The sequence below is a fragment of the Pelodiscus sinensis genome, chromosome 6 (genome assembly GCF_052426305.1).
Source record: "Pelodiscus sinensis isolate ZL-2025 chromosome 6, ASM5242630v1, whole genome shotgun sequence".
NCBI classification, from domain to species: domain Eukaryota; kingdom Metazoa; phylum Chordata; order Testudines; family Trionychidae; genus Pelodiscus; species Pelodiscus sinensis.
Window position 1 is genome coordinate 13,922,481 of NC_143057.1, and position 10,758 is coordinate 13,933,238.

A 10,758-nucleotide genomic window follows, 5' to 3' on the forward strand; every position below is an offset into this window, starting at 1 on the left:
GAGACTGAGACTCTAAATTCCGGCCATCCGATCTGTCTATTTTAGTCTCTCAAGAATAATCTCTTCCATTTCTTTTGGAGGCCTACTAAATTTAGTTTCTTGCATTTTTTTAAGTAAGTATTTGAATTACCTGTACTGACAATCAAGGAAGCACTCTTCTGTAATATTAGACAGCTTACATTGGCATCTGTTTTTTCCAACCACCACTGTGACATTAAAGTAGGGTTTGTCCTTCAGGTTCAAAGATGACCTTGACACTACGGGCTAGTTTGGTTTCTTTGTCCATATGAGTGACCAGTCAGACCAGTTTGAGCTTTGAGCTGTCTGTGGTACACTGAACAAGAGCAACAATAATGTAATATTCTTATTAGCAGTGCATTGAATTAGTTGACTGGCAGTCCAGCTATGGCAGTAGCCAAGTGTTGAAAATTTATTTCAATGAATGTTTTATTCCCATTTTGGACCCATGTGGACCAAGACCATACTGCCTGGGGTGTCAGTTGCCTCCCTGCTTTCACTATTGCCTAGAGAGGTTGTTTTTTGTTTTGTTTTGCTTTGTTTTGTTTTGATGTTGTATTAGAATCCTATGGTTAGAAGGGATTGCAAAGTTTGTCTAGGATAGCCCCCTGCCAAGATGCAGTATTATTGCTTTGTAGCTTTCAATTGATAAAAGAATTATGGACACTTGCCCAATCTAATGCTTTTGTCCCTTTTTCTTTGCCACTTGCCATATGCAAATATAAATAGCCCAGTGGGGAAATGTAACCTAAAATAAATAGGTTCCCAATGCACTGAGTGACTTACAGACAGTTATTGGGCTGTGTTCTCAAACACAGGTGCTTAAGTTATGTCACACAAACCCAGGATTCTTTAGTTAGCCTCATGCAGATGTCTGCTCTACAAAAGTATTCGTATTTAGACCTGTAGTTCTGCCTGCATCCTGGCCCTGAGGTACATAAGTGCCCATATTTTGCAGGCCATTATCCATCTTAGGAATGAAAATACATTTTGCACACATAAATGTGTGTATATGTGCATGCAACATCACTCCCTCCATATGAAAAATGTGCCCAAAGCTGTGCCCAAAATATGAGCAAATACAGAGCTTTCTTGCTGTTTGACATTGTTTACAGTGAATGTTCTGTAAGGAACATTATACTTCAGTGCCATGAAGCTCTAGCAATAAGGGAATATTAATTATACATCAGGAATGAATAATTATCTCTTTGATTTGGAAGTATCACTCATACTTTAATGCACTGTGTAGTATGTCAGCTATCACACGTTCAACTGTACCATGAGAACAATGAGACAGGTGATTAGGATTTGAGGAAACAGCTCTTTCAAAAAAAATCAGAGGCTAAATTTATGCTGACGAAATTGCCTTTCCTGATGCTTTAGACTTTTTTTGTCTAATAAAGAGGATGCTGGAGACAGGAAGCTAATACATATAGTATGTGTTTCTAGCCTGTGAACAGGACAAAATATAAAAAAATGCATTACAATTACATACTGATTGAATTGCATAGGGGCAGTTCTTCACCAAACTGTGCCAAATGATCAATTAGTAAGGCACTTACTTACCATAGGTTTATTATCCAAATATGTGGAGGGATAATTTATACATGGCAATGTATTTTTAAATAAGTATCTGGATTCCAGAATCCAGAGCAAAGGAGGAGAAAATTAGAGCTAGGATAATAATGCCATAAAGGAAGATAGGTACTTCTGTGGTGTGATAAATAATACGATATCAAACTCAGCACTTTGGCTGGTGAGAACTCATGCTCCAGATCCTTTTTGATTGGACTGGTTTTTTAAACAAAAATTATGTAAGTGAGCAAAAAGCATTGAAACTGCCCATTGGTTAGTAGCACTAATTTTGAGTTAGTATTGATTGTGGATAAAGACTGAAATAGCCAAAATATTAGTTGTGCTACTGAAGAGATGGGTTAAGGTATGTCTACACTACACCTTGTTTCAAAATATCTCATTTTATAAGGAGAAAGGGTTATTTCGAAAGGAGGGTTTTCTTTCGAAATAACTGCATGTAGACAGCATTTCTTTTTTCAAAATAGGGTATTTCGAAATAGCGGCCAGATGCGATTATGCAAATGAAGCATGGGAAATTCAAATCCGTGCTTGATTTGCAATTTCGTTCGTCTGCATTTGCATTCCTCTCTCAAAAGAGAAATGCAGTGTAGACATACTCTAACAGATTTATAAACTTTCGTGGGCAAAGACCCACTTTGTCAAATGCATGTAGTGGAAATTCTAGAGGCAGGTATAAATATACAGGCATAAGAAAAGAGTACCAACCAAGAGTAAGGATAGAGATAACGAGGTCAATTCAGATGAGGCCCACTTCTAGCAGCTGGTGTGGAGGTGTGAACACCAAGGTTACATCTAGACTACATCCCTCATTTGCATAATCACGTAATGGCGCTCTTTTGAAAAATGCTATTTCGAAATTGAAAGCGTAGTCTAGATGCAGTTCTTTCAAAAATGGGGCGCTTTTTTGAAAGATCCTGTAAACCTCATTTTTACAGTCTAGACTGTGGTTTTAATTTCGAAATAGCGCTTTTTCGAAAGAGCGCCATTATGTGATTATGCAAATAAAGAGTGGGATATTTAAATCCCTGCTTCATTTGCACTTTCGAAGTGCTTCATTTACATCCCTCTGCGGACAGAGGGATGTAGTCTAGACACACCCCAAGAGAGGAGAAACTGCTTTTGTAGTTGGCTAGCCATTCACAGTCTTTGTTTAATCCTAAACTAATGGTGTCAAATTTGCAGATGAACTGTAGCTCAGCAGTTTCTCTTTGAAGTCTGTTCTTGAAGTTTTTCTGTTGCGGGATGGCTACCTTTAAATCTGCTACTGTGTGTCCAGGTAACTTGAAGTGTTCTCCTACAGGTTTTTGCATATTACCATTCCTGATATCTGATTTGTTTCCATTTATTCTTTTATGTAGGGACTGTCCAGTTTGGCTGATATATATAGCAGAGGGGCATTGCTGGCACATGACAGTGTATATTACATTGGTAGATGTGCAGGTGAATAAACCCATGATGGTGTGGCTGATCTGGTTAGGTCCTGTGATGGTGTCACTGGTGTAGATATGTGGGCAGAGTTGGCACCGAGGTTTGTTGCAGGGACTGGTTCCTGAGTTAGAGTTACTGTGGTGCGGTGTGTAGTTGCTAGCATTGATGACATCTTCATCATCTGAATCCATGGGAAGGAGGCTCTGGAAGAACTCCACTGCGATTTCAACAATTTCCACCCCACCATCAACCTCAGCCTGGACCAGTCTACACAAGAGATCCACTTCCTGGACACTACGGTGCAAATAACTGATAGTCACATAAACACCACCCTGTACCGAAAACCTACTGACCGTTATGCCTCCAGCTTCCATCCCGGACACATCACACAATCCATTGCCTACAGCCAAGAACTAAGGTATAACCACATTTGCTCCAACGCCTCAGACAGAGACAAGCACCTACAAGATCTTCACCAAGCATTCTTGAAACTACAATACCTGCCCAAGGAAGTGAGGAAACGGATTAACAGAGCCAGACATGTATCCAGAAGCCTCCTACTAAAAGACAGGCCCAACAAAGAAACCAACAGAACCCCACTGGCCATCAGCTACAGTCCTCAGCTAAAACCTCTCCAGTGCATCATCAGTGATCTACAACCCATCCTGGATAATGATCCCTCACTTTCACAGGCCTTGGGAGTCAGGCCAGTCCTTGCCCACAGACAACCTGCCACCCTCAAGCAAATTCTCACCAGCAACTATACACCACATCACAAAATGGATGTTCAAGGATTTTATGTAAATTGTATCTCAACCTTTTAGATTGAAGAAAATAGAAAATCACCTAAGAGAACAGAAAATCAAATAAAACTTTCTCAAAGGCTCCTTGAACCTTGCCAAAAGATCCTTATATAACCTTCTTATTTCATAAGATAGCTCTACTCTGCTTCTTCTGAAACAATGCTCCTTTACTCTGCCATTAAAATAATGATTAAATGAATTCAGAAGATACTCTCCTGTGATTCGTAATCAGTACTTGCTTGATTTTCACGATAGCAGCTGAAAAATTGTTTTCTTGACCCTTGTAGGAATCATACTGAAGGTCTTTGAAGGATAATGGGACATGAGATTCTTTTTTGTTCTACTGAAGAGCTAGCAAAAACACAAAATAAAATGCTATGATATCTAAAAATAATGTAGTAAATGAAAAACTTCCACCCATCAAGTAATGTAAGGTAGTACTGTCACAGTAAAATGAAATCTGACATTTTGCTTTAAGTAGTTTCCTGCAGGCATATGCCGCTCACGGTTTCCTATGGAATAGTTAATGATTTGGGTTAGACTGTGCATTAAAATCTGTCAGCTCCTTTGTAAATAACTATTAAAAAATAAGTTATTCATGACCGGGAATGTTTATCTTGTTCCATTTTTCTTGTTCATTTGTTCCCAATCTTTTTTGTTAATAGCTAAATGCCATGTATCAGAAAATACAGTGGAAATTAATGATTGCCATTAAAAACAAATCATGCATATCTTACACAAAGCTGTCCCATTGACTTTCATGGGATTCTTAATGTGAATTTGTTGAGCAGGATTTGGACCTAAGATTTGGACTAATTATCCCTTCTTGAAGTAGTATTTGTTTGAACAAAGGATTTATGGTGGGAATGTGTTTGAATGCAATGGCCTAACATCTAAGGTACAACTTCACTTGCATTATGGCATAAATATATTGGGCCAGCTCTTCACCTAGTGTAAATGGGTGTTATTCTCTTAGGTTCACCAAGCTAAATTGCAGTTGAGGATCTATCCCATAATGTTAAAAAAAACCTGACAAACTATACATATATATAAGAAATAGGACACGCTGAGTTTAAACAAAATCGCATGAGTTTATATAATTTCCAACATCAGCTTCCTTCTCTGTTTCCTGAACAATGTCTTATTTAGGACCTAATGCTGCACATCTTCCGTGTTTTCTGGTTTCAAATGGGCATTGCAAAAATGAAAGGCTTGCAAAATTAAGTCATTATGCTGTAATTATAGAAATGTTCTATATACAATTCATTGGTGTTACGGCCTTGTCATCATAATAGTTTGATGTTGCACAGTTTTGATTTTGTGGGGATTGGATAGCTTTGGGAATTGGTGAGGGAATATGGATTCTCTTTCATCTCTAGGCTGCTGGTTCCAATCCAATTTAGACCAATTGTGCCCAAACATTTTTACCATCAAATGAATGGCCAATGGATATATTTTACGTCAGGTCAGTTCTTTATGTCTAGTCCACCTCCCCTAAGGAAAATCACTGCTGCTAATTAGCAACTTTTCTGGCAGATGTTAAGTACTGAATAGACAGTCAGTAAGTCATCGTTTGAGGATAACTGCTTCTTCACTCCAAATGGTACTAATGGGTTTCCTATGCCTGTCACTTTATTCTTTGATCCTATTTGAAATGCAGTTGTTGCATGGTCTTTTCCCCTTGTTACCATACTCAGATAAATCTAAAAAGGAAAACAAAAACAAAAAGCCCAACCAATACAGCTTTGTGTGTTTCATATAACAGGGTCCATGACAAATAATATCCTTCAGATCTGTTCTTTCTCTTCTCAGTTCCTGTCAGCTGCTGAATATGTCTCACTTACCCTCCTCTCTCCTGTTTAAACACACATGTAAAGAGTTGGTACATACTTCACCTCTATGTCAACCTATCAAATTCCTTTCATAAATACTAAATTCACTAACCTAAAAAGAAAAAACCTACAGGGTGCACACACATTAATATACTGTGACCAGACCTATTGCTTCAGATGTAATGATGGTAGATCACAGCCTTTTGTGGGCAGAATTGAACCTGTGATCTCTGGAGTTTACTGCATGGGCCTCTACTGCATAAGATAAAAGCAGCTGGCTATAAAATCAGGCTATTGAGCAGACTCATTATTCTGTCTGTAAGTGTTCTCAGTGACACTAGGTGGGACAGTATCACACAAGAAAGTATGTGGGTTACACAGAGACAATAACTGCATCAAGCACACACACAAGCTAGGATTGGTGCACTGGTTCTTCAGCTCAAAAAAGGCTCTGCTGTTTGGTGCATTATAGCAAAAATGTCCAAAAGTAGGTACCTAAAGTTAGGTTAAAGTCAAAGGTGGCTGCTGCATGCTTGGTGCTTTTGAAAACTGGACCCACCTATTTAAGTTACTAAGGCTAGGTCTACACTCCAGGCTTCTTTCAAAAGAAGCTTTTCTGGAAGAGATTAAAAAAAAAACTTCTTCTGAAAGACAGCATCCACACTGCAAAAGCACTGAATGGATGCTATCTTGCATTTAAGCTGTAATCACCTATGAACAGAACTCCTTTTACTCCATCCACACACGCCTTTTTCCGAAAGAGCTCTTTTGGAAAAAGGCTTCTTTTTCTTAGAGGAAGGATTACGAATGTTAGAAAAAACCCTTTGTTCTTTCAATTTTATTTTGGAAGAACGCGATTGCAGTATGAACGTAACTAAAGTTTTTTCGGAAAAACTCTGTAGTGTGGTATACCTATGCGGTAAACATACCTATGCGGTATGTTTGAAAGCCTGCTCCAAACCTATTTTTGAAAATCTTTGCCTAGGGAAATTGCTTCTGTTGCTTTGAGAATTTGAAAAAGAATTTGCTATCATAGGTACAGAGGAAGTTTAGGCACTCACTTTACAAACCCAAATATAGTTTCATAGCTATTCAATTGGTCTGCTCTGTGGCAGGACAGCTGACAGACTTTTCCAATCCCTGGGCAAAGAAGAGGCAGGGCGTGGGGCAGAAAGGTAGGACAGGGGGCTAGCCTCCTTAAGCCAGCTCTATCTGGTGGACACCGCCCTGAGCTCTGGCTGCAATTTAAAGGGCTTGGGGCTCCAGTCATTGCCATTGGTGCTATGACGGCAATATACCCAGAACCCCATGCGCTTTTACATTGCCAGGCCCAGGGCAGCTGTCCCCTTTATCCCACCCCATCGGTGGGCCTGTTTTGAGGAGATATTATAAAGCCTGCTGCAGCAAAAAGATCTTTTTAAACCAGCAGCTGCATATTTGCTATCACATTGCCCATTATGATCTCATCTACCATGCCAAGATATTAGCGTGGAAACACTCTGGCAAGAACAAAGGATATGTGTTATAAACCCGAACCAGTCCCTCACTGCCAATTTCACAATCTGCCCACCTGATTTTGACCTGCCCCATTGACCTGCCAATGGCCTGTGCTGTACAGGTTCCAGACCTAGCAAGGTCTCTGTGCAGCCAACCAAAATCACTGAGGCTTTTATGACAGCTCTTTGGGCAGCTGTGGTGGGCATTGTCAATGAATGCCTGCTGCTTGGGTTCAGTGGTGGTCTAGAAGAACGTCATTGCACCACTGAAAATGCCATTGCTTGGCTGAACAACTATGCACATACTAAATATGAAAGGTCACATAAAGAAATCAAATCTTATTGAACTTATTGATAGAGGTTAAAAGTAGAATCCATTATGATGACCTCTTTCGATAATGCCATACCTTGTATATTGAGTGCTTTTAAGATACTTCAGTAATTGGTGCTGTCGATAGTATTTGCTAGATAATGACGAGTAGGGGTTGGTGTAAACTACTTATGTAAATTAATAGCAGGAAGGCAAGCAGAAATATAGAGGACCAGCTAGGGAGGCTGCGGGGAGCAGCAATTCAGAGAAGAAACACATCTTTGTGTCATGGATACAGCTCCTAGTAACAGTAGCCCTCCTTATTGTTTCTGAGGAGAGCAACTCTGTGTTCTTCCCTGACAATAATACATGACAGTCTGTGCTGGTTGACCTCATCAGAATAAAACTTGGGAGAGAGTGCAGCTATAAAAGAAAAAGGAGAAACAGCCTCACCCAGGGTACGTCTACACTACAGCGCTAGTTCGAACTAACTTAGTTCGAATTAGTTAATTCGAACTAAGCTAGTTCGAACTAACGCGTCTAGAACTAAAAACTAGTTCGAACTAGCGTTTTGCTAGTTCGAACTAGTAAGTCCACATTGAGTGGACTCTGAACAGGGCTTAAGGATGGCCGGAAGCAGTGCCGGCAGGGCATAAAAGGAGGACTTAGAGCATGGAGATGCTGTCTCAGGCTAGCCGAGGGCTGCGCTTAAAGGGTCCCGACCCCCACCCCGGACACACAGTTCTAAGGGGTGCCCCGCTTCCAAAGAAGTTCTGGCTTGGAGTGCCCTGAGTGCCCACACTGGGCACATCACACCACTCGGCCATCAGCCCGGCTGCACTTGCCGCAGGCTGCCATCTGGGGAGAGGGAGTAATTGGGGGGCTGCAGGAGAGCTTCCACCCCCAGAAGCCCGCAGAGCCAGCCCAGTCCTCCCCATCGGGGGCTCGTACCCCATTCCTCCCTCACCTCCTTCCACTTACCCTTCCCTAGCCCCCCTTCTTATTGATGTACAAAATAAAGATAACGTTTCTTCCAACATTGACTCTGTCTTTATTGAAAAAAACTGGGGGACACTGGGAAAAGGAGGTGGGAGAGGGGAAGAGAAAGGCTGGGAGAGGGGAGGGCAACTAACATGATCAGGGGTTGGGAACAGGTCCCAGATGAAGAAAGGCTACAGAGACTGGGACTGTTCAGCTTAGAAAAGAGGAGACGGAGTGGGGACAGGATAGAGGTCTCTAAAAGCAGGGGTTGGGTGGAGAGGGTGCATTCAGAAAAGTTCTTCCTGAGTTCCCATAAAGAAGGACTAGAGGACACCAAAGGAAAGGAATGGGTAGCAGGCTTGAAACTAGTAAGAGAAAGTTGTTGTTGTTGACAAAGCAAATAGTTAACCTGTGGAACTCCTTGCTGCAGGAGGCTGTGAAGGCTACAACTAGAACAGAGTTTAAAGGGAAGTGAGATAAAGTGATGGAGGTTGGGTCCATGGAGTCCTATTAGCCAGAGGGTAGGAGTGGTGTCCCTGCCCAAAGTTTGTGGAAGGCTGGAGAGGGATGGCACGAGACAAATGGCTTGGTCATTATCTTCGGTCCATCCCCTCCAGGGTCCCTAGGGTTGGCCGCTGTTGGCAGACAGGCTACTGGGCTAGATGGACCTTTGGTCTGACCCAGTACGGCCATTGTAAGCTCAGGGCTCAGTGTCGGGGGTCTCAGTGGACCCCCTTGATTTTCATGCACACCTGGTCCTGGGTGGCCAGGCTGGCAGCTCTCCTGCCCTAGACAGCCACTTTCCTGTGCCTAGTGCGGAGATCGTGGACGAGGTCCACGATGTCCGCACTAGCCCAGGAAGGTGCCCGCCTCTTGCGGTCCAGGGCAAGCTCCCGGGAGCCGCCAGCCTGGTCCCGGCAAGAGGGGGTGGGCTGGGGGGCATCGGGTGGGTGGCTCTGTGCCGTGCCAGGTGCAGGGTCTGCTAGCTGGGTGCTGGCAGGCTTGCACCTGGCACGGGCACCGTAGCCAGCCCGTGCCCCTTTAAGGGGTCCGGGGCCGGGAGGGGGGCATAGAGTTTCCCTGGTGTTGGCCAGAGTGGCCACCAGGGAAACCTGGGGAGGGCTAGCCTCCCACTAGTTCGAACTAAAGGGCTACACAGCCCTTAGTTCGAACTAGCTAGTTCGAACTAGGCGTTAGTCCTCGTAAAATGAGGTTTACCTAGTTCGAACTAAGCGCTCCGCTAGTTCGATTCAAATTCGAACTAGCGGAGCGCTAGTGTAGCACCTATTAAAGTTAGTTCGAACTAACGTCCGTTAGTTCGAACTAACTTTGTAGTGTAGACATACCCCCAGTCCTCCCACAAACACTGCTTCTGACCCTTTCGGCAGCTCTGGTGCCCCCCACACAATAAGATTAGGTAAGGAGCAACCATTATTACACCTGTTAACTTCCCTTTTGCAGCTCCAGCACAGAGGTAAGTTAGAAGATGGAAAAGGTTAAACTGAACTGAAATCATACCTGGGGTAAAATATTCCAGTTATTCTGGAAGAGGAACAGCTACGAAGCACCTCCAGCACTCAAACATTGACGTAGAGTCTTGCCCCGCAGAAAGGAGCCTTTCAGACCCTAGCTCCTGGAGAGGGTGTGTGTTTTAGATTTTGTCAGGTGACAATTATTTCAATTTTTAGATGGGGAAACTGAGCCACAGAGCTGGGGGGACAGACTGAGGATCTGTAGCAGAGCTGGAAACAGAACCCAGATCACCTGACTTTTGGACTTTTGCTTTAAACAAAGCTATATTTCCTCCCAATATGTGCTTCCCTGAAATATAGTGACTGTGAAAGGAAAAAGTAGCAATTTGTAATAGCTCATGATTTTTTGTCAGCAGATTTTATGCCATGTTCTTCCTGTCTTTCTGTTTCATTCTTTCTTGAGCAATTACTGCCGTAGGAGCTGGCATCCAGCTGACTGGCTCAGAACAAGGGCACCATGGACCTTTGTAATGAATTTTGAACAGACCTACAATCAAATTCTGGAAAATCCAAAGTGCTTCAGTATAGCTACGTCTACACTGCAGACATCTTGCGCAAGAACTTTTTGTGGAAGAGATCTTCTGCAGAAAGTTCTTTGTCCAAGAGAGCGTCCACACTGCCATGTGCTTTGGCGCAAGAGATGTACTCTTGCGCAAGACAGCATCCACACTGCCATGGATGTTCTTGCGCAAGAAAGCTCCGATTGCATTCACAGAATGGCCATCCACAGAATGGCCATCAGAACACCTGTGCTTTCTCCGA